The sequence below is a fragment of the Cavia porcellus genome, unplaced genomic scaffold (assembly GCF_034190915.1).
Source record: "Cavia porcellus strain 051 isolate PalLab524CR breed Dunkin Hartley unplaced genomic scaffold, mCavPor4.1 scaffold_17, whole genome shotgun sequence".
Classification (NCBI taxonomy): domain Eukaryota; kingdom Metazoa; phylum Chordata; class Mammalia; order Rodentia; family Caviidae; genus Cavia; species Cavia porcellus.
In genome coordinates, this window is record NW_026947500.1 from 7,700,253 (window position 1) to 7,721,960 (window position 21,708).

At 35.4% G+C, this 21,708-nt stretch overlaps 1 protein-coding gene across 11 annotated transcripts in view; it reads left to right on the plus strand.

Annotated features, from left to right (window-relative positions):
* The window catches only part of Naaladl2 (N-acetylated alpha-linked acidic dipeptidase like 2), a 1,233,816-nt gene that overhangs the window by 542,155 nt on the left and 669,953 nt on the right, over positions 1-21,708 (plus strand). The window lies entirely within an intron of this gene.

Here is a 21,708-nt window from a genome sequence, read left to right on the forward strand (position 1 = left end):
GTATTCTCTGTAGAGTTGGATTGGTGGTCACCCACTGTGGTGGGAACACTGAACCTTTACCAGTTCCAATAATAGCACCGGGACTGTATGTATGGTTGGTTCTTCTTACTTTAATTTCTTCTTGGGATGAGAGAATTCATCTCCCTCTGTTTGGGGCTCCCCACTCTGTATTATGTTGAATTCTAAGTTGACTATCTCAGGGAGTCTCTGTAGAAAGCTGTTATCTATCCGGCATCTTTACTTCTCCCCCCTTACGATTTCTTATTATTGAAATTATTCTATTCAATACATTTCATTTTTTATTTTTAGTCCTTCCTTGAGTAATACTACTCAATACATTCCAACAGTAAACCTTGTGATTTTTGTTCCAGTATTATTGTAATTTACATTTAAAAAGGTGACTTTAGATGGTTGCATGCATTTTTCATTTTATACTTACTGCCCCACCCTACCTCAACTCTGAGGATATGTCTTGTATCATAAACTTTCTTTTTAAAACTAGTAGTTGTTAGATTCTTGTTCCTTTGTAGAAAAATCTGTTTTTCCATGGAGACATATAGCATTTTCTCCATTCTCTTGAACTTCTGAAATTTCATGACTGAATAATTTAAACATGTTTTCCTTTTACACTGTGTCAAATTCTCCATGTGTATGCCATCTGAAGACACCAAAGCCCCTTTCAAGCAAATTTCTTTTAGTGCTTGCTTTCCTTTTCCTCTTTGTCCTTCTAATCACCTGGCATTCGTATTATAGTTCTGAGATCTCTAGATCGTTTAATTTTCCTTTAAGTAGTCTATTATAATTTTCCCCAAATTTTAGAGATATCTTGATTTTTTATCTCACATTTAATTCTCAATGACTAGTTGTTTACTTACTAGTGACTATTTATCATGTGTGCCAATCTGAGAAGGATCTAAGATTGTAAACAGTATTCAGGGTAGAAATTGTTATGGGTGCTGACAAGAGACATGAACCTCCTGCATCAGAGAAAAGAGATTTATTACTCACAGTATGGCGGACAGCATGATAATCAATATATTGTGTCAGTTCTCTTGCTCATAATTCTGGCAAAGTGTCATGTATGAACTTCATTTGCTCAAGGATTGTAAGCAGGACATCGCAGGCTTAAACACTCAGAATATTTTAATGTAGGCATTAGACATGCTTGGCTTCTGCTCTATAGGTAAACACTACCTTTGTCTTTCAAAATGTTAAGTAAAGTTTCCCTTTGCTTTGTAGCAAAGTATTATTACTATCTTTTAAAGGATCCTTAATATTCAACCATGAGAGAAGAATCTGAAACAAGAGGTCATCTTGCCTTGCTTCACAAGATATCTAGAAATATGAGAAGTTTAAGAAGCATTTCTCAATCATATTATGTGTCCCATAGAACTTTTGTCAATTTTGGAAATAACATTTTTTCAGATTTTAATATTTGATTTCTTGTTTTATTTATTCTCACATACCTGAGTTTGGGAAAAGAAGAAAAGTTCAATTTTATCTGTAATGTAATTATCTTAAGGTGATTTTAAAGAGCTATGGTCTTTTTTCTAGGTTAGTATTTCTTAAACTTTCTTGTGCATATGTTATGTTGGAAATTTGTTTAAATACAGCTTCTGATTTAGTTTCTTTGTGGTAGGGCTGGAGATTCTATATTCCTAGTAGGATCCTGAAGACACTACACTGTTGGCTTTTGAGAGACAGTTTGCCTACCAAAAGTCTTAGTTTACAGCTGGCTTCAGGGGACTATTTTTTATTTCCCATATGTTTAATGAAAAGCAGTTTTTCTTTTCATATGTTTAATTTTCTTTCTAAATTTTGTATTGCCCATGTTTAGGAATGGAAGTCTCTGATGAATAGTATGACTTATTTAAGTGCTTGTCTTTAAATCAGACTTCTCCCTGTGAAAACTGACTTTCAAATTGCTTGTCCCAAAGGAAAAGCTTCTGAGGGTGACAATGGAGTAAAGGCTTACAAAAATTCATTTTTTCTCATCAGTAATAACAATACTGGCAGTAAATTTTCCAGAACATTGAACATATCCAAAGTCTTGCAACAATCCAAGAAATACCAACTTAAGAACACAAACTGAATTTTCATTACAACAGTCAGTCTGTGGGTGTGTTAACCTGCCCAATTTTTATCTGCCTTTGCCTAGTTGTGTTGTATCCCTGAGAACTATCACTGTTACAAGTACAAGGAAAAGAAGCAGCAGTGGCCCTTTCTTAATCTGGTTGACTCTATTACACAACACCACTGGCGGAGCAGTAACAAATGCATTTCCCAAATTTCAGGTAGTTCGAAAGACGATCAAGGCACTGGCAGATTTGCTGCCTGCTGCAGAGCCTGAGTCTTCTTGAATCATAAATGGTTATCTTCTCACCCTGTTCTCACCCAGTAGAAGGGTTGAGGAGTCTTTTCTGCATCTCTATTATAAGTGCATTTATTTCATTCAGGAGAGCTGTACTTTCATGACCTGCTCACTTGCACAAGCTCTGCTTCCTCATATGTATACATTAGGAGTTACGTTTTCAACTTAGGGCAACACACTCAGCCTACAGTGCAGTTATTGGTTAGGAAACAATTGTTTTGAAGCCCCTCCAAAATTCTATTTTTGTAGAACTGCAATTATTTGATCTTCCAGGCTAACTAAACTTTGTGAAAAATGATAAAATAACATTTTCCCCTCAATGATGTGTCAGTATTGATTATTTATCCAATTACATAAAATTTCTGTTTTTCTTTTCTGGTTGACATGGTTGTGATAATTTTATTCTTCAAATATTTATTGACTGTACTTAAATGAAATATATATTACAAAGAAAATATTGGATCTTTAAACAAAGCTTCCTATACCATATATTTCAAAAATTAATTGTGAGATATATATTTTAGATTTATTTTTATTTTGTTTTAAATTTTTGGTGCTCAAGGTCAAGCCAGGGGCTACCATGTTATAGGTAAGTATTCAATTACTGGGGAACACCCCCAGACCTAATTGTGGGATACATACAAACATGCATATTTCTTCCTAAAAGGCTAAAATTATAAAAGCATATTTGAAACTTTAACAAGCTCACTTTCAAGTTATAGTGAGATGAATCAGTGGAATTCAAATGAAATTTTGGTGGAAGTTTCAACATAATTTTTCTTTAATATTTTGATAAAATGATATAAATCAAATAATTAAATGAGCTGACACAATTTTATATAATTTAAGTATGGGTGAAAAATGCTAACATTTTGCACATTATCTGTCCCAGGTCCGATATCTGGTTTTCATGTATATATTCACAACTGGAAAATGCCTAGTTTTAAATAACACATTTGTATGTGACCTTTTAAGAAAATTACCAATGTCTTTGTTTAGAGTGCAGAGGGCATGGATTTCACAGTGAATTTCCCACTAAATGGAGTATATTACTCCGGCATCACAGCCATGTTGTCAGGAAGTGGCACTTCATTAAGATAATGTGACCTTTAAAATATTCTTCCAACCTTTTACTATGTCTTTGGTAGTGGGATTTGTACTTTAATTTCTGTAGCTTTTTGATAGGTTGAAAGTAAAGAGTAATTGAAGGCTACATTCTTTATTTCACTTCAGCCATATATTGTGTAGTTTCTTTTCTTTTCTTTTTTCCTTAAAATGGCATTAAATGTCAAGTAAAGGATTTTTGTTCAAACCAGGGATTATCTGCCAGGAAAATGTCTTTTAGAATTAAAATCAAATTGGCAAGTTTTATGCCTATTGAGGAAAAGAAGGGAAAAAATGGTTATATGTAAGAAATTTTTAAAATGTTCTTTTCCTATACCATTTTCAAAAAAAAGTGGAAATGGGGGCCTTTTCCTTACTTTCTGTTGACAAAAAGATAATACTTAGTTCAGCGTGCTTGCTATGGTGACTTAAAAATGGTTGTTCATTCAGAGAGCCATCACTGAACACCGAAGTTTAACTTCTAAAGCCAGTTTTAAGGAAGAGGCAAAGTAGTCAGTGTAGTGGAAAGAGGAAAATGAAAGTCTGTTCTGGTGAGGCCAGAAGTAGGATTTCTCAGGCGACACTTTATGTCTTTTGGTTTATTTGTCGGATTAAAACATCATCAGAATTTCATCTTTTACTTGAGTATCCTGAAATGTATTTATGGATAAGGGTTTTTCTGGTTTAACATGTAGATATTATTAGTAGCAAAGCATGGTTTTTTACTCATAATTTTGACAATTATTAATACTGAGCTTCTTTTGGTAAAGTTTTTGAAAGAAAACCTTCATATTATGCCCTAAGAGTGGCTGCATGATACGGAATGTCAGGATATAAGGTGGCAAAAAAGCTGAACAGAGAGGCATTGACTTTTCTACTACATACATGATTTTGACAAACCATTTAATATCTTAGAATTTAGTTTCTCAATTAAACACAACATAAGTTATTAATGCATTAGTACAAGCAAGAAACCTGTATCTAGTGTTTGAAAAAAAATAGATTGATTTTTCTGATATAACCAGAAAACACAAAAGTACAACTAGTTGGTCCTTTTTTCCTCCTTTCCTTTCTTTCTTTCACTCTTTCTCTTTCTTTCTTTCTTTCTTTTCTTTTCTTTCTTTCTTTCCCTTTTTCTTTCTTGCCTTCTTTCTTTATCCTTCTTTTCCTCTTTCCTTCCTTTCTTTTCTTTTACTTTCTTTTTTTCCATTCTATTTGTGCTTATGCTGCTGTTTTCAGGTCGCCTCTAATTTTGTTCAGTTAGAAATGGCACAACAGAGCTAGGGTTGTGGCTAAATTTGGAGCGCTTGCTTACCATGGCCAAATCCTGAGTTCAATCCCCAGCAAAGCCAATGTAAAATAAAATTTACTAAGAACTGCCATAATAACGAATTCTATCTTGGAGATTTAAGAAGAGAAATTCTCATGGATGAATTTAGAGGTCCTTCCATGACTTGAAGATTCCTTACATTTACTGTTATGGGCCAGAATGATAAATCTTTAATAATGCATCAGTTTTCTATTGCTGCATAGTAGATTTGCACAAATTTGGTGTCTTTAAACACTGGACATTGTTATCTCAGCTTTTGTAGATCTATAGTCCAGACATAGCTTGAGGGTGGGGGGAAGGCACTCTCCTGAGTTTCACAAGACTGCAATCAAGATTGCCTGGTTAAATTTTTTATCTGAAACCCAGAGACCTCTAAAGATGATTGTTGACAGAGTTGTAGTTATAGAATGAAGGCCTTCATCTCTTACAACTCACCTGAATTCTCTGCCCCAAGGCTCCTATGCCTTACTCTCCTAACAGCTTGCTTCCTTCCCTTCATTCAGCAGAGTCTTCCCTCATGCCAGTCAGCTAAAACCAGAGGCTTAAATTACATAACCTCAACACAGGAGTTATGTGTTCTGCCATATTCTATTATTTAGAAGCTATTTATACTTATGGAGAAGGGGTTGCACAAACACATGGACACAAGGAGGTAAAAACTGGTGGAGTATGTTTAGGACTTGCCCACCACAAACAGTTCTCAAAATTGTCTTTTAAAGTACATTGAAGGCAACATTTGACAGTGGCTTTCAGATAGACATTGAATCAAAGTGTCACTAAGGACCTAACATTTAAGGAGGAAGCTTAATGGAAGTAGAAAAGGCAATTTTGTTTCTAATTGTTTACGATGGTGGTTTCTTTGAAATTTCCTACTTTGAAATATGGAAGAGGCTGAAAAGATAAGAAATATGAAATAAAAGAGATCCTTATTTTAAGAATGTGGGGAGAGACCCCCCTGACCCTCTGGGGTCTGGCATTCTCTCCGCCAGACATGTGGTGTGGGGGCATACATGTACCTTAGATTTGGGGTGATCCCTAAGGGGCATTAATGATGTACAGGTAGCCCATTGGTATTCATTTGGTGCCACAAGTAAATTTCTAGAGGTGTGGAAGATGACCTCAAGATAGAGCCCCTTTGTTCTGCCTCCAAGGCTTTACCGGCTACGGTGTCCCATCTGGGGCAAAAACCTTTCATTCCCATCTTTTGATTATTAGGGAAAAGGGCTAAGATTTTCTTTCTTTTATGGATTCCTGCTGGAAGGGGGTGCTGTACTGGGGTTTAGGAGTTTTGACAGGATGACGGTTGATGCCCGTGTAGAAGCTGGTGCCAGGTGTTTTAACCAGGACAACTTTATCACTGGTGAATGCCATTACATTAGACTGGAAAAACAAAAGGACAAGGTGTTATGAGGAGGCAGGCCACTATCATATTTAAAGACCCAGGTGAGGTAGAAGGAAAGGTTCCTTTGACTTAGATATGTCATTTTATCAGGACTACGTTGAGGTAGAATCATTGCCACAGTAAGGTAGAGCTCTGAAAAATAAGTGTAGGGTTAGGAGGAGTGAAATGAGAGGTGATTATTCCCACATCTGAAAGGGTAAATGTTAAGAGGGGAGGTAGGTAAGACTTGTCTCTGGTATGCATGATGTGAGCGTCTTTAGGAAATACTGTTGACAGTGCTGCTCTAAAAAGGCTAAGAAATTAGAAACCAAATTGGATAACAAAACATGACAGCCTGAGAGTTGTGGCTGTGAGGCCTTGGTGAGGTGGAGACAAGTGGGCAAAAGGATGGTTAGATCTAGGGCTGGAAGGGCACCACTTAGCCTGAGTGATGTGAAACCAGCATGGTAGTCTAGCAACTTTGACCGCTGTTGAGGTTGCCAAGAAGACCAGGTAGGGGCTGCTCTAACTTGGTTTTAGTCCTTGTGATGATTTGCTGTAACAGGACTTTAGCAAGTATATCAGCAGTCTCCCTGGTTGTAGGAAAGACTTTTATGTATCCTGAAAAAGTATAAACAAATGTGAGAAGATAAAATTTATCTGTCAGTCTTGACCAGGGTTGTGTTTGGGAAATTGGTGAGTAGGAAAGGAAGGGGGTGCTATATGTCCCCGAGGAGAGGTTTTTTTTTTAGCGATAACAGGTGTAAGCTGTTGAGGCCTTAGAGTATCTGGGTCAGTCTGCATAAACACAAGGGAATAAAAAACATTTTTAAGATTTAGGACTGTAAAGTGAGTGGTGGAGGGAGGGTTTGGCACCACTGGGTGGACTGGGAAGAATCAGAATGGAATCTGCATGAGATAGGCCCTGTTTGTACAGGCTGCATAGGTTGGCCATCAATATCCCCTATAGAGACTGAGGACTTAACGGAGAGGCCTGAAAGCTCAGGAAGAACCCTATACATGGATTCTATGTCCACAAGTATAGAGAATGTCTTACTTGAGACTTTTAGAGGGCCTTGGGACTCTGAGAAGGACACCTTAATGGGGCCTGTGGGCCCTGAGCCCCGACAGTCTTTAGCAGCAAGTTTAAGCAGATCTGTCAGCGATGAATCTGGCAGTGTTGGCGTTTCCTGTGAGGGCTAGAAGTTAGGATGGCTTCCCCACTCTCTGGTGGCGAGGACAGTCCAGTAGCCCTGGGGTAAGATTGCAAAGGAACACCAGGATGGGGCACTCTCTTGCCCAATGTCTTTCTGCTGCTTTTGAGGCATAGTCCATGGGGAAGGGCTTAGACGGCTCCACCTTGTGTCGGTTTACCTGTCTCAGAGCTCCAAATGTCACTGCTAAAAGATAATTTTTTCTATCTCTGTTGTTGACAACACGAAAAGCCATATTAAGAAGGTCTCTGTGGGGTTTGAGGGTCAAGTTTAGCCTTTTGTCTTGGGATCTGGTCTACAGTAGAAGGTATCTGTAGAATTAAGTAAGTATGCAGGAGTCAATACAATCAACAGGGTATTTATAACTTTAGTAACGGCTTCCCATAAGGAGGACAAGGTCCAGAGAATTTTAAGAACTGACAGGTCAGTCATGACTTGAAGGTCCTGGGAAGTTGCTTCATATCAAGATATTACTGTTCAAAAATAATCTAACTAGATAAGAGCTCTTATACTACAGATGTTCCCCCATTCATTGGGGGGAAAACAGGAAAGAAAATAATAGAAGCCATGAACATGGGAGTGTTTTAATTATGTTGTAATTTCTTTTTAGTTATTGTCAGCTTAAAAAAAAAGTGTCTTCATCACCACCACAGAGTGGTGTCCATTTGAAAGCCAAAGCCATTTCAGATGTTATCCTTGCAGGACCAAATAAACAGACAACACCACTACTTTTCTACTCTCATCCCTGTCACCAGCTCCAAATTTCTTCATTGGGGAGCTAGCAGCTCTGAAAGTTCCAGTGATGTAGGAGTCTTTCAGCATTATTTTTTACTTCCTTCACTATTCTTACCCTATTGACAATTTATAACCCCTGCACCATCTGGGGAACAGACTGTTGCCTGCCAAGTAGACTCATTAACATTCCCCTCCAGGAACGCTTGCTGTTTAATTAGGCTGTCGGCAGGATTCAGGCAGTCAAAGCCTTAGGTGGCTGTGTAACAAATCCAGGACTCCCATACATTTAGATGTCAAGGTCACTAAGAGTCCCACTTACACTCAATATAAGAAGGGTATCCAGATAGTTGGCAGCTAAGATCTGAGTTATCAATGACTTCACCTTAAAGGGGACTTTCCATAGTTAATTGAGACTAAGTTATTCCCCCACTGAATTCACATCTGTCACTACTGTGTTGCTCACCGTTTATTAACCTTAGGTCATCAGGTCTAGCATTCAGGCTAGATTTCTTGTCAAAATTAGTCAATAGAGTTTGTAAAGTACTATCTAAATCCAATACTTAAATTACTATATGTACCATAATTAAATGCAACGCATTAGTTAAATCCTCTGAGGACAGATTGCTAAAAGTGCTAGCACTCTAGACATACTTGACTTAAGTAGAACAATGGTCTTTTCATTGCCACATTAGCAAAATACTATTGCAAAAAAAGATTTTCAATTGAACAATTTAATATTAAATATACATTTTCTAACCATGACTAACTTGAATAAGGGGAGGAAGGATATTATGCAAAGTGTACCAACTCAGAGATTCTAAATCTAGAAACAGAATCATTGCAATTAATATCAAGTAACTCTAGCAACTAGTTTAAATTACATATTCATCTATCTATACATTCATTCAATCCTCTCTTTTGTCAAATTTTTCCTGATCGCTCACGTATAATTAGGTCTGTACTGAGTGCTGTGAACATAATAGTTACTAAAAACACTGAGCATCTCTGTTTTAATGAGGAAGGCCATTTTCATCAATTAATTATTAAAACAAAATACAACCATAATAATAAGTAAGCACATCTGCTTCTTCAGTACCTCATAATTTAGAGGGCTGACTAAACCTTATGAAGAGGAAAGTGTTTTCAGAAGACGATGTTTGAATTAATGAGAGGAGAATGGTAAGTTGGGGAATACCTAACTGACATCTGGGGAAGGAAAACAGAGAATTCTGAAAATAGGAAAATCCCACAGAAATGCTTTGTGTTGAGAGATCAAGGCATGACTATACGAGGGCTGGCAAAGTTGTGTTTCAGAGAAGAAGATTCTGTTATGTAAGAAAGGCTGTGTGAAAATATCTAGATTTCCTATATTGTTAGCAATACTTGGATTTTTAAGCTGTTTTATCTATTGCAGGTTGAGTGTCACCTTCCATGAGAAATCTTAACTTTGAGGCCTGTGCTGTTTTTTGCAAACTATTTAAACTGAATCTTATTATTTTTTTTCTTCAAGACAGGCTCTCATTATGTAGTTCAGGGTGGCCTTCAAATTACAGCAATTTTTCTACCTCAGCCTCCCATGTGCTAGGATCACAGGTATGTGCCACCACACCCAGCCTGAATCTTGTTTTAAACTAAAAATAGGTTCAGTTGTATTTTTGCCCCAACTATAAGCCGTAACAAAGACAGAATATGATTAATCTGCATAGTCCTCCTACTATATGTTGAAGTTATTAGTAACATTGCTTTAATAAGGGTCTTTTCAGGTTGTGTGTCAAAATGCTTGGCCAAAGAAATAATTACTGCTGTTAAAATACTTCAAATAAAATAGCAATACCTTTATGATTATGTGAAGTCAATGCTTTCTGGATCTGTTTTATCTATATCTTCTATCTATTTATTCATCCATGTATTTCTTTTCTTTCTTAAAGCATGTCTTACTAACCCCACTTTCTTTTCTCTAATCCTGTGGAGGAAATGAAATATTTTATTTTTGTGTAACTGTTTGTTTATTTGGGGGTTACGGATGTTAATAGTATACTTTGAGCTCTGTTTCTTTATTACCTTATTGCTTTAAAAATGTTTATCTTTGTTTCTATCAAACACTCATAGACTTCACGAGGGAGAATTGAAAGTTCATAGGCTACAAGAGAAATTACCCATAAGGCTCAATGTATTAAACCGTTCTTCCAAATATTTGTTAAGAAGATATCTGTGAAAAAGAGGAAGAATACTTTAAGTTAAACACAATTTCATGTACATGACACCAAAATGCTACAATGTGGTTTTTGTTTTGTAGCCTAAATGTTACAGAGTATATCCACCAAGTGCTCCACAAATGGCAATTGGTAGAGCAGACGTTGTCAACATCTTATTAAACTTTTGTAATTAACGCTTTTGCCCTGGATAGTTCTTAAACTTACTCTTAATTTGTTGATTAAGATTCAGTACTGTGATTGAATATTCAATATTGTTGAATTAATATTGTGATTAATATTCAATATTATTAATATTTATACAGTATAAAACTGAAAAATGATCCCTAAAATTCAGACTTTGTAATCATTAGCTTCTGCTTTTGTTCTTCTATTACTTTAGCTATCATATTACAAGGCATTTGTAATATAACAATATCTGCAAGCCAGGGTGGGACCCAAGGTGACCACGAGTTTTTAAAGAGGTAAAACATTTCTGAAATTTTGTAAGTAGTTATGCAACTTTTATTCTGTTTTCTTTTTTGTGTAGGGATGTGAAGTATTAGAGTAGGGGAATGATGCTGACTAAAATGCCAAGAAACATTTCCAGTGAGATGAACTTAAATGAATTGGAATTAGTTCATGTGTAGATGGAAAAAACTAATAGTCTTTTCATAAACTAATATTTTTTAAGCAGCAGGGAAAGCATTTTATGAGCAGGAATGTGATCAGTTACTGTTTTTATTTAGTGAAAATAAAGTGTGAGAAAATAAATCTAAATCAGAATTTTAAACAAACACTTTCTGTGTCTAATACAGATGTCCAGTGATGCTCTATATATTTTGTGCTATATGTTTTCCTGTTTAAAGTTTGTATTCACAAGTACTTCAAATACATAGCCTTATTGTGCTTTCCTAGAGCTACAGGGGTGCAAAAAAGAAGAGAATATGAGGGAAAGATCACGTTCATAGTCCTCTTATCTGAATTGAGACATATTAACTGTAGAGACCTCTTCTCACTCTTGAGATTTTTAAATGATTTCTCTCATCTTCATTTCTCAAAGATAAATAAAATCACTAATTCAATTTTATCTGGCCAATTGTGGAAAATATTTTAACCACAAAATTATATATTATAATGAATATATGAGTTAGTGTCTCCCTGCAATCTTGCCTGTTTTGGCCATTCCCAAGTTGTACTAATGAAAGCTTTGCATTAGAAAGGAGACACATAGATGCCCTTGGATAAATATAGAAGCCTCCAACTGGGTTCAGACAGATGGGATTTGACCATAATCTGCACTCACACATCACAGTAGTGCAAGAGCTGGGCCACAGGTGTGAGGGTGTTGGAAATTTCTTGGTAAGTTTAAGAATGTAATGTCTGGGGTAAATGTGTTCATTTTGTTGTATTTAATATTTTAAAAATCCAAGTATTGTTAGAACATTAGAAAGAGATGATGTAATAACTTCACAAAGACAGGATAAACATCTAGTGCTTTGAATCTTTTGCTTTTTGGGTGAGATAGAGATAGCAACTTCATCCTGAAGGAAAAATATAGGAGCTTGGTTTGGTTTAAAAAATGTACCTTTACCATCTTGACAGGATTATTGATACAGAAAGAAATTCCAGGTCATGGAATTTCTTGATGTTTTTCTCATTCTATGGTAATCTCTTTTTTTGGAGACTGTTGGCTCAGCTAGTTCTTAGCTAGATTCTAGGAAGATAAATTTGAACTAGGGCTTGTGATACCACTTAACTTGTAATAATGATTGTTATCAGTGTCTCTTCATTCTGTTTGGAGAGTAGGAAGTTCACTATGTGTGTGTAAATTTTTTTTCCAAATGTGAATGACTTTTGAGATGCCTAGTTATTTATCCCAAAGCGGTGGTTAAGGGTTATTACTACTATGAGCCATAAATGCATTTTTATTATTTGGGCAGGCAAATGCTATTGAACCATTTATTTCTAGCTACAATAGAGTTATACTTTCAGTCATTTCTTAACTTTCATCTTAACCAACTGTTAACAAGATATATTTAGTGATCCTGTATATATTTTTAATATATATACAGAAAAATATATATTCTATATATATATATATTCTATATATATTCTTTACACACACATATATATATATATATATATATATATATATATATATATATAAAACTCACTTTATTTACCAAAGACTATTTTATTTGAAAACTTTGTGATCTTTTTATTTTAACTGGAGACTATTTTGTTCTATCTATTTTTTGTGAAATAAAGCTGGATGTGGTTTTTGTTTGGTCTAGCAGTGTAAGTATATAGTATTGAGAAAGTTAAGTAAGTGAGAGTTCAGGGGACAGAAAAGAAATCATAATGCAAAAGTATGCAGTCAGCTGTTTGAAGGGTTTTCCTGTAAGCTTTTCAGCAATTGAAATCTCTAAATTAAAAAAAAAAATCTATACTTAGTAACTACATACAAGTTTATCTAATCAATTAGTTTTATTTTTAAACACTTTATAATTGAGATATCCAAGTGTCTTCATAATCCTGAATCTTGCTTAATTATTCTGTGATACCTCAAGATCTCAGCTGTCACATATCAAACTTTTTTGGCTGTTAATACAGCAACAATGTAAAAAATTCCGTACTTTCCAGAACCAGTGTACCTCAAGATTTACCTGAAGTTGTCTGAATCATACATGGGTTTGTTTAGACACAGAAATCAACAACATCTGGTTACTGAGTTGCATTGTGGGGATGGCATTGTTCTTGGTTAGGATAGAAATTGGTAATGAGGGCAATAGTTTAAAAGAAAACAGAAGAAAAAATGAAGCAACAGCTTCAAATGATGGAGTTTCTTCCTGACATCCTAAGAAATCAAGTGATAGTTGCGTTTCTTTCTCTAAGGTTCAAGTTCAGAATATGTTACTTATTTTTAATTACATCAGTCAAAGAAAAGCTGACACATTCATTTGGGGTAAGTATATGGAGACAAGTTTAGGGAGAGTATCTGAGAGCTAGCCACAAAGGAGGCTTTACTGCCCTGTTTCTAAGAGTGGGAGGGGAGGATGTAGCAGGGAAGCGGAAGTCCACAAGCATAGAGCTTTGCAGAAGACATCACTTGTGTGGCTGTGGCCCTGGCCTTCTGCTAAGTGGAGAGACTGGGCCAAACTGCTGGGCCCTGTCAGGGGGCATGCGGGTCTCCTGCTGCTGCCTCCCACTGGCAAAACCCTGGTAAGAGACAGAGGGCAAGCAGTCTTCTTCATGTATTCCTCCCACTAGCCACAACCAGACTGAGAAGGAGGGATGTTGACAGGGAGGGGTAATGAAACCTTTCCACTTCTGGGCTGGGGACTTAGCTCAGCAGTGTAAGTGCCTGCCTGACAAGCATGAAGTCATGAGTTGGATCCCTGGTATCAAAGAAACTCAAACCATCCAAACAAACAAACAAAAAACCCCAAAACTTTCCACATATAAACCCTTCCTTATCGAATTGTGTTCATAAAGCTCCAATTAAATTGTCTCAGTTTAAAAGAGAGGAAGTTTTTCATTGCCTTCAAAAATGTTTTAAAAGTACGGAGTTTGAAAGTACTTCAGCTAATCACTCACTGATTTAAAGACTGCTTTTGAACTGTTAAATATATAACAAGAAACAACAAAGTAGGAAATGAGAATTAAAATTATCAGTAATTCTTTACATGAAGGTAGAGATGTTTTCAATGAGCTTAGAAGACTTGGAAATTCAAATGACTTTAGTGTTACAGTAAAATTGGAATCCTGACTCGGGACATTACTACTGAGAGTTCATGCAGTTTACTGATGCTAACCCTGGGGAAGGCAGCCGTGCACAATGGGCCCACACGCCAGCAGGTGCTGAACAATCTAATGCTTTTATTGTTGTAAGGACTCACTTGCTAAAGTCTTACTAAGATCATTTAGAATGCCAATATTATCCATATTAGTGTAAAACTGAGTCCTATAATCTAGCTTTAAAATGATTAACGCCTATTATTAGAGTATTTTCACATAAAAAATTCTTTGTAGAATTTTTCAGAGGATATTCTTTGTTAAATATTTATGATCAGTCACCTATTTAGTTAAAACATTCTAAAAGGACATTGGAGGAATAATGATCTCAGTTCAAGTGACTGATTCGTTACCTACCATACTCAATTCTATCGACCATGACAAGAGCCAGGCATGTGTAATTCAACTTGTTTTAGACACGTCTTCGTGTTTGAAACAAGGAATGCAAGAGCAGCTGTCAGAACACAATTTTCAGCATATGGGAAGCTCTTCCACTGCAGCTGGCTGCAATCCTTGTCAAAGGTCACGGAGATGAAAAGACAGAGTCAGAAGTGGCTGTGAGCTTCTAAAGCATATTCAGGAAACTGTACTAATGCAAACCACATTCACTGAGCCAGAGAAAACCCTACACCTTTTATTAATAATGTACTGTGATTTCAAAGCTGTTCTGAATTGAGTTAATGTAAGTTTCCATAACTATAAACAACAGGGGAACAGACAATTGAATCAAGGTCAGAAACATATATAGCAGAATAGTTTTAATATGCTATCAAGCTTCAGAGTCAAGTGGATGTGTGTGCACAGGGAGCAGGCAACAGAATAAACTTTGAGATTCAAACCAGCCCCTTCTTTCCACCATCTTTCAATCACCAAACAGTATTGTCATTTTGCCACTCTGCAAGGTTTGTGGTGTGGGAGCAGACTTGATGAGAAGATACACTCATTTCAGGGAAAAATACAATTAACAGTTTTCACAAAGATGACATCATAGCCGCCAAGAGGATCAGATCTCACCTTGTCTGACAAGCTTTTTCTGACCCTCCACGCTTGGGTTTGGCAGCTCTTCTGAGTCCTCTTGGCTCTCTATCATGTTGTATTGTGTATGGTTACTTATCAAAATCTTTCTAAACCACAATTTCCATGAAGGCAGGTTGGATCTCTCCACCTTGCATCGAACCTGGAACAAAATGTTTATTTGATAAATGTTTGTTGAGTAGCAGTAAGAGCCAAAAGTGCTTTTAACTGGAAAAAAGAACTACTTGTGACTGACCAGACATTGTTCTCTCCCCCTTTTAAACTGTGATTATTTTGAGGCAAAGGTGGCCTATTCCTTGGTTAGTTTAGACATTTTTCCTGTAAGATGTTATTAAGTGCTGGTTTGGAAAACAGACTCTGTGTTCAGAGTTTATTCTGACAAAAAGGAACCATATTCACTGTAGTTAATTTTCAATGCCTGCCCTTGGTGACGACTTCATGGGGCTTCTCAGTAGCTGGCTGCAATCTCCATGGCACAGGTGAGAGATTTCATCAAACACAACTGTAGAAATCTAGTCTTTGCCCAAAGCAGGGTTAAAAGCTTTCTTGAGAACTATGTTGTAATTTAATCAAGAATCAAAGAATTGAAAGGAACTTTTCTAGGATCCTACACATATGAATATCAGTGACTTTTTAATACTGTTCTCTTAGATTTTAAAGCATTAATAACCTACAAAATACTCTAATGTGAGTCCTCAGTTTATGAAAACGATGTTTGGAGTAAGGAAAGGCCTAATTCAAACTCACTGGTGTTTTCCTCACCTTGGGCAATTCAGTGAATTTCAAAATTTAGACCCTATTTCAATTTAAAAAAAAAATTAAGTGACTGGAATGTAATTCAATGCAAAGGTAGTGGGCCCAATTCCCAGTACCAATAAATAATTATCAAATATATGTAATGAAGAGAAAAAGTTAGCAGCCAAGAGAGGGAACTGTAATTCTTAACTAAAAAAGAAAGTAGTCGTGGAGATGAGCATTCCTCGATTAGTAAACATTGGCCTTGGTGTAGTATACTGAATAACTATTTAAAGCATATAGAAAGTTTGCAATCAGAATACCTTTGGGAAAGTATGCACTTAGTATCTCCCATGAAAAAATTCATTGAAAGCATGAACCCCACCAGTCATTACCAACAACTTCGTGATGATTAAACTTCCCCATACCCATGTGTTTTAGCTTTTTGTCAGGCAAAAGGGTTTTTCATCAATTTAATCTTTAAAATGATTTAAACTTATGTAATTTCAAAATATTATCTTAGAGATTTTATATCTATCCCAATATACACATTTTTACTGTTAAGATTTGAGCATAAAATTAAGAGTCTTCTGTGATGATTTGGTGAAAAGGGGAATTTTAAAATACTATTATGTTAGCTTTTATTACATATAATGAGAATCTCCCAGATGGTATGGAATCATTAAAAATTAATTTTATAACCACTGGACTTGTCTTAAAGTGTCTTGAACTGATAAGCCTTCCTGATCTTCAAATATTTTTCCAGTTCATTGATGAAGTAAAGTGACTGGCAATTTAAAACTGATAATCCTGTTATAATTACTAAAATGGAGCACATTCAGCTTGCCTAATGTATTTAAAGTGAGTGTCTTAGTTACTTTTCAAGTTGATGAGACAAAATACCTGACACCCAAAGTTAAGAGAGGAAAAGTTTATTTGGCTCACTGTTTGTAGAGGTTTCAGCCCGTAGGCCTCTGGCCCCAAAGCAATGTGGCATGGCAGACAAGCATGACAGGAAAAACAGTTATGGCAGGCAGAAGTTAACATTGCAAGCAGCAAGGAATGATGATGGCTCTTTCCATTCTTATATATTATCCAGTCCACTTAGGGCAGGTAGCACTCACACCCTTACTTCTAGTGCCCTTTATCCTAGCATTGCACCATGAATCATTGCCACTAACACACATTCTAGATCCAACCACCTCTACAAAAAGACCCGCCTATGAGAACATGAGGCTTTCGGGGGATATCTAGAAATAAACCCTAATAGTGAGTCATCACCCCTTAATTATGCTTTATTGCAGTGTATGACAAACATTTCAAGTATTGTGACTTTTTAAAATTATAGACCATTATTATTAACTCATGCTACACTAAATGACATTTTAACATTTGTTGAGAAGGCATAATAAAATGGTGCCATAGGAATTTAATTTAATTTAAACATTTATTAATCTAAATAATACTTCTGTTTATTTGCACAGAGTATGTGGTACATACATTCACAGCCTGACATTTACTATCTATATATGATTGAAAAATGCTTGTACCTCTGCTGTGCTGGTAGGCACTTGTGAATTGTACTGAACCATTGCTTTGTGCTATCAGTTTTGTAGAAAAAGACCATCCATTAAGAACCTTTATCACTGAGTCAAAGATGTGCTTAAACATTGTAACCTGCCTCTTCTGAGAACTTTCTTGGTTTTTCCTGATGTTAGAGTAGCCCAGAAAGAAGCCTTTTCTTAGGTCACGGAGTGGCCAATCAGTACACTCCACTGCGAATACCCCTATATACTTGCATGTTAAGTAAGTACAGTGCACAAGATGAGCCTGAATTGATTCCATGTAAATAAAACTTCAGCTCTATTTCTAACTCTGGGTTGGGCTAAATTTTTAAATACATATCATTATATATCATGAGCACATTTATTTTTAGGAAAATAATCTTGTTTGCTTTTCTAAAGGTTATTTTGCTAAATTGTCCTCATCTGCTTCCGTTAATTATCAGTTAATAAAGTATATGTTTGTTTTTATATCTGTCAGTTGTGTGTGTACAGTTTTCCTATTTATATAATTATATATGCATAATTTGCATTGAGAACTTCCAGAAGAGATGAAAAATTTTGTATCACTCCTGTAAGAAATACTAAAATATTTTATTTGTACCTCATGTCTAATGGGCTCTTCAAGTTGGTATATATGTGTGGGCCAGCTTATGCTTGAACACTAATTAACTGGTTGTATCACGTAAGTACAGAATATCATCAAGCCAAATGTTAGAGACAACACTCTCTTCCAGAAAAAACAATTTTAGAGTATTAGATAGAAGGAAATGATATTTATAACATAGCTGAAAGAAAAATGAGAGAAACAGAACAAAGGTGATGAAAAATAGGAAACTAAAATGCAAAATATGAAAACAGATGAAATAAGTAGTTTTCCAGTCAGAAGTGTCTTGTTCATTCTGTCTTCACTGATATATTAGTGTAGCAATAACTAGATATTTATTATCAGCTGCTGAATGGTATCATTTGGTAGTCATATATTCCATCTTTTCCTAGACCATTTTCACTCTGTGTATTCTTTTTTCTCTGAAAGTATACATGAACTGGTTAGACCATCTAGATATATTTTGTGGATCAAAAATATGGTCACAGTGTAAAACCACAACATTGAGCTGGGAATTTGTCTTAGTGATAGAGCACTTGCCTAGCATTATAGAAAAGGGAAAAAAAATAAAATTTCGAAAAAGCCACAGAATTAAAATAGGCATGGAAAATCTACAGGTCAATAGTCATTCAAGAATGTTGGAAGTGCTCCAAGATACTTACATGAAGACAGCACAGTAGTGTGATTAGGAACTGGGAGTCACATATCCTGAATTGCCCTCCTTATCCAACAATTTAGTAACTGTGATGATAGGGAAGTAACATCACTTTTTAAAATATTGGTTTCTTCATCTTAAAATGGGATTCATTCCATTTTTTTGGAAAAGTTATACTGAAACCAAAGGAAGGCATCATGTAAACACCTAATAAAGTGTTTACTAGCAGTTCTTTTATTTACTAGCTATTATTTTTATAGTTATTGACTTAGACACATAATTGGATAACAACATTTGAGACCATATAAAATTTTCTAAGTATGTCTAAAACAAAAACGTCCATACTAAATACTTTTATATTTCTTTTATTGAGTTTATGTTATTGCTTGAGTTAGTTCCTCATCCTAAAGTGGATAATGTGGAGAATTTCTTAGTAAAATGCTGCTAGACTGCTCATTTTGACATGTATTATTAAAAGGTTCTTAGTTGCTTTCTTCTGATTATTATTGTAGTATAATTTAATTATTGGAAAATAAAGGTTTGAAGTGAAAAAGAGTCATCCTACTTTCTAATATTTTCTAAATATTTGCGGTGACATTATGCATATGATTAATTGAGCTACTTCTTATCCTTAGGTAAAATTATAAAACTAGACCATAAGTACACAGAGACATTTTAAGATCTTTGTGGACAAGGATCATAAGTTAATGGTGGAGCACTTACCTGGTACGCACAAGGATATGGATTTGATTCGCAAAACAGCCAAAATGCAAAAGCATGTTGTCTTAGTTACTTTTCTCTCATTGCTGAGACAAAATACCCCAATGCCCAAAATTAAGGAAGGAAAGGTTTATTTAGTTCACAGTTTGTGGAGGCTTCTGAACATAATCAGCTGGCTCCAAGGCTGAGTGGTACATGACAGAGGGCAAGGGTTCAAGGCTGCAAAAGACAGCAAAAGCAACAAGAGCCGGGGAGGTAGTGGGGAGAGCAAGCTTCTTTTCCTCCTGCATTGTATGCAGGCTATCTGCTCTCAGGTGGGTGCAACACTCACACCATCTCCTTGCCCTCATCTTTCACAGGCTCAGGATGTTTACAAAGTAAAGACCTTGATCCCCTGATAAATTAGTTAAGCTTCTAAACTACTCAAGTTGACACAATGTATCAACCATTGCATATATTCTTATATTGTTATCTCAAAGATTATTATCTTGTGCTTATCTGTAATCCATTACTTTCAGAGGGCCAGCTTTATCATAACCTTGTGGGCACTCACTGATTTTTTAAAGGAAACTTTGAAGGACTTTAGAGGTCAAGTAAATAGAACAACACAACTGTGTAATGCTCCCAGTTAATAAGCATGGTTTGGTTAGTAATTATTTCCTGTTTTCCTTTTGCTACAGTTAAATTCATTTGTTTTATATTTGAAATGGAGTTTATCTTGTTTGTGATTTGAGTTGCCTTGAAAATGTTTTATTTGGTCTTATGGCAAAGAAGTGATTTTAGGAGTGGTGATCTTACTGCTTTAAGATCAGTGGTTTGAGCACAGAGGAGCTCTGAATTTCTCTTCTAAAACATCTGCCGAGGACCAGTTGGAGGTTGACACAGGACAGTACAATTCAATAGCTCTGAACAGAGGTTACCACGGTTACCTGGAACAATGCATAGAGGCTTCTTCATACGCTCATTGTACTAATACAATTGCTTGTCTCAATTGAAGAAAACTATTCAACTGTTATTTTTAACCTTATTAGTGGCATAAATTTTATTTTTATTTATTCTGAATTATTCTGATGGATGCATTTAAATTCAGTTATACAGTTTTAAGTCAAATAAATTCTTTGTAGCCATTTTGGCCTACAGATCCATTTCAGTGTTCATGTAGTTACTTGCTCAAAAGGAGAATTAAATGGGAAGAAATGCTAACCATGGTGCTGAATAATCATTACTTCATTATTTGTTACTCTTTCTCTTCTATAAGATGGTAATTGGAATGGAACAACTATCACAAGGGAAAACCTCAGTTAGAACTTTTTACACTACATATTCAGATCTCCATTATGACTACTTTTCATCTTCATTCATGGTGTTTTCTTCTCTGTGTGACCTTCCATAACAAATACATTTAATTATTTTGTTTGTTTGTTCCTCTCTCTTCAGTAGAAGTAGTTTTGGTGTTTTTATTTTTATTGCTCTACTAAATGTGTCTTAAGTGACTAGCAGCACATAATATGTGTTCAAGAACTGTTAATTTAATGAATGAGTTTAAAGAGATACATAATTCTAGAAGATTCATTGAAGAACAAGATGAAATCTATGTGATTAGTATTTTAAGAACAAGTGCTAACAGTTGTAACTTGTTCACAGACCTCTTAAAGATATAATAATCTGACAATGTCAGTCACAGCCTATAAAATATAAGTGAAGAGCATACCTGGTGATATCTGAGGTATTTTATACCAGTCTTTCTGTATTTAGCAAAAATATCCTCAATGCCAAATTACCAGTAGCTGGAAATATTATTTAATTTAAAGAGTCTAGTGCTCTGAATACTGTTATTTAAATGTACTCCTTGTATTCAACAGTTTCAATTTTTTATTGAAAATGTGCTTTGAAATAAATACATTAACTTCCATGTCTTTTCAACTAAAATATACTAACTATAACTTATTCAAAAACATTTATGCATTGCCTAGACACTTGATAATATTAGAGAAATAACAATCATTTTAAGTAGATGATAGTTTTAGAATTATGCTAAAATAGTCATTATCTTTTAGAATATCATAATAAAATAATTACAAACACAATGATGTCTGAGAATTTTTTTCAAAAGTACAAGACAGATGACAAATTATTGTATGATTGGTTACGTGAATTACATATGCCACGTGTTGTCAGGCAAGCTAATTCTAAGAGATTTAGTTAAAGGAATTGTTTACCATAACGTAGGAACAGCTTGGGGACAAGCGGAGGAATTCTGGGTGGAGCA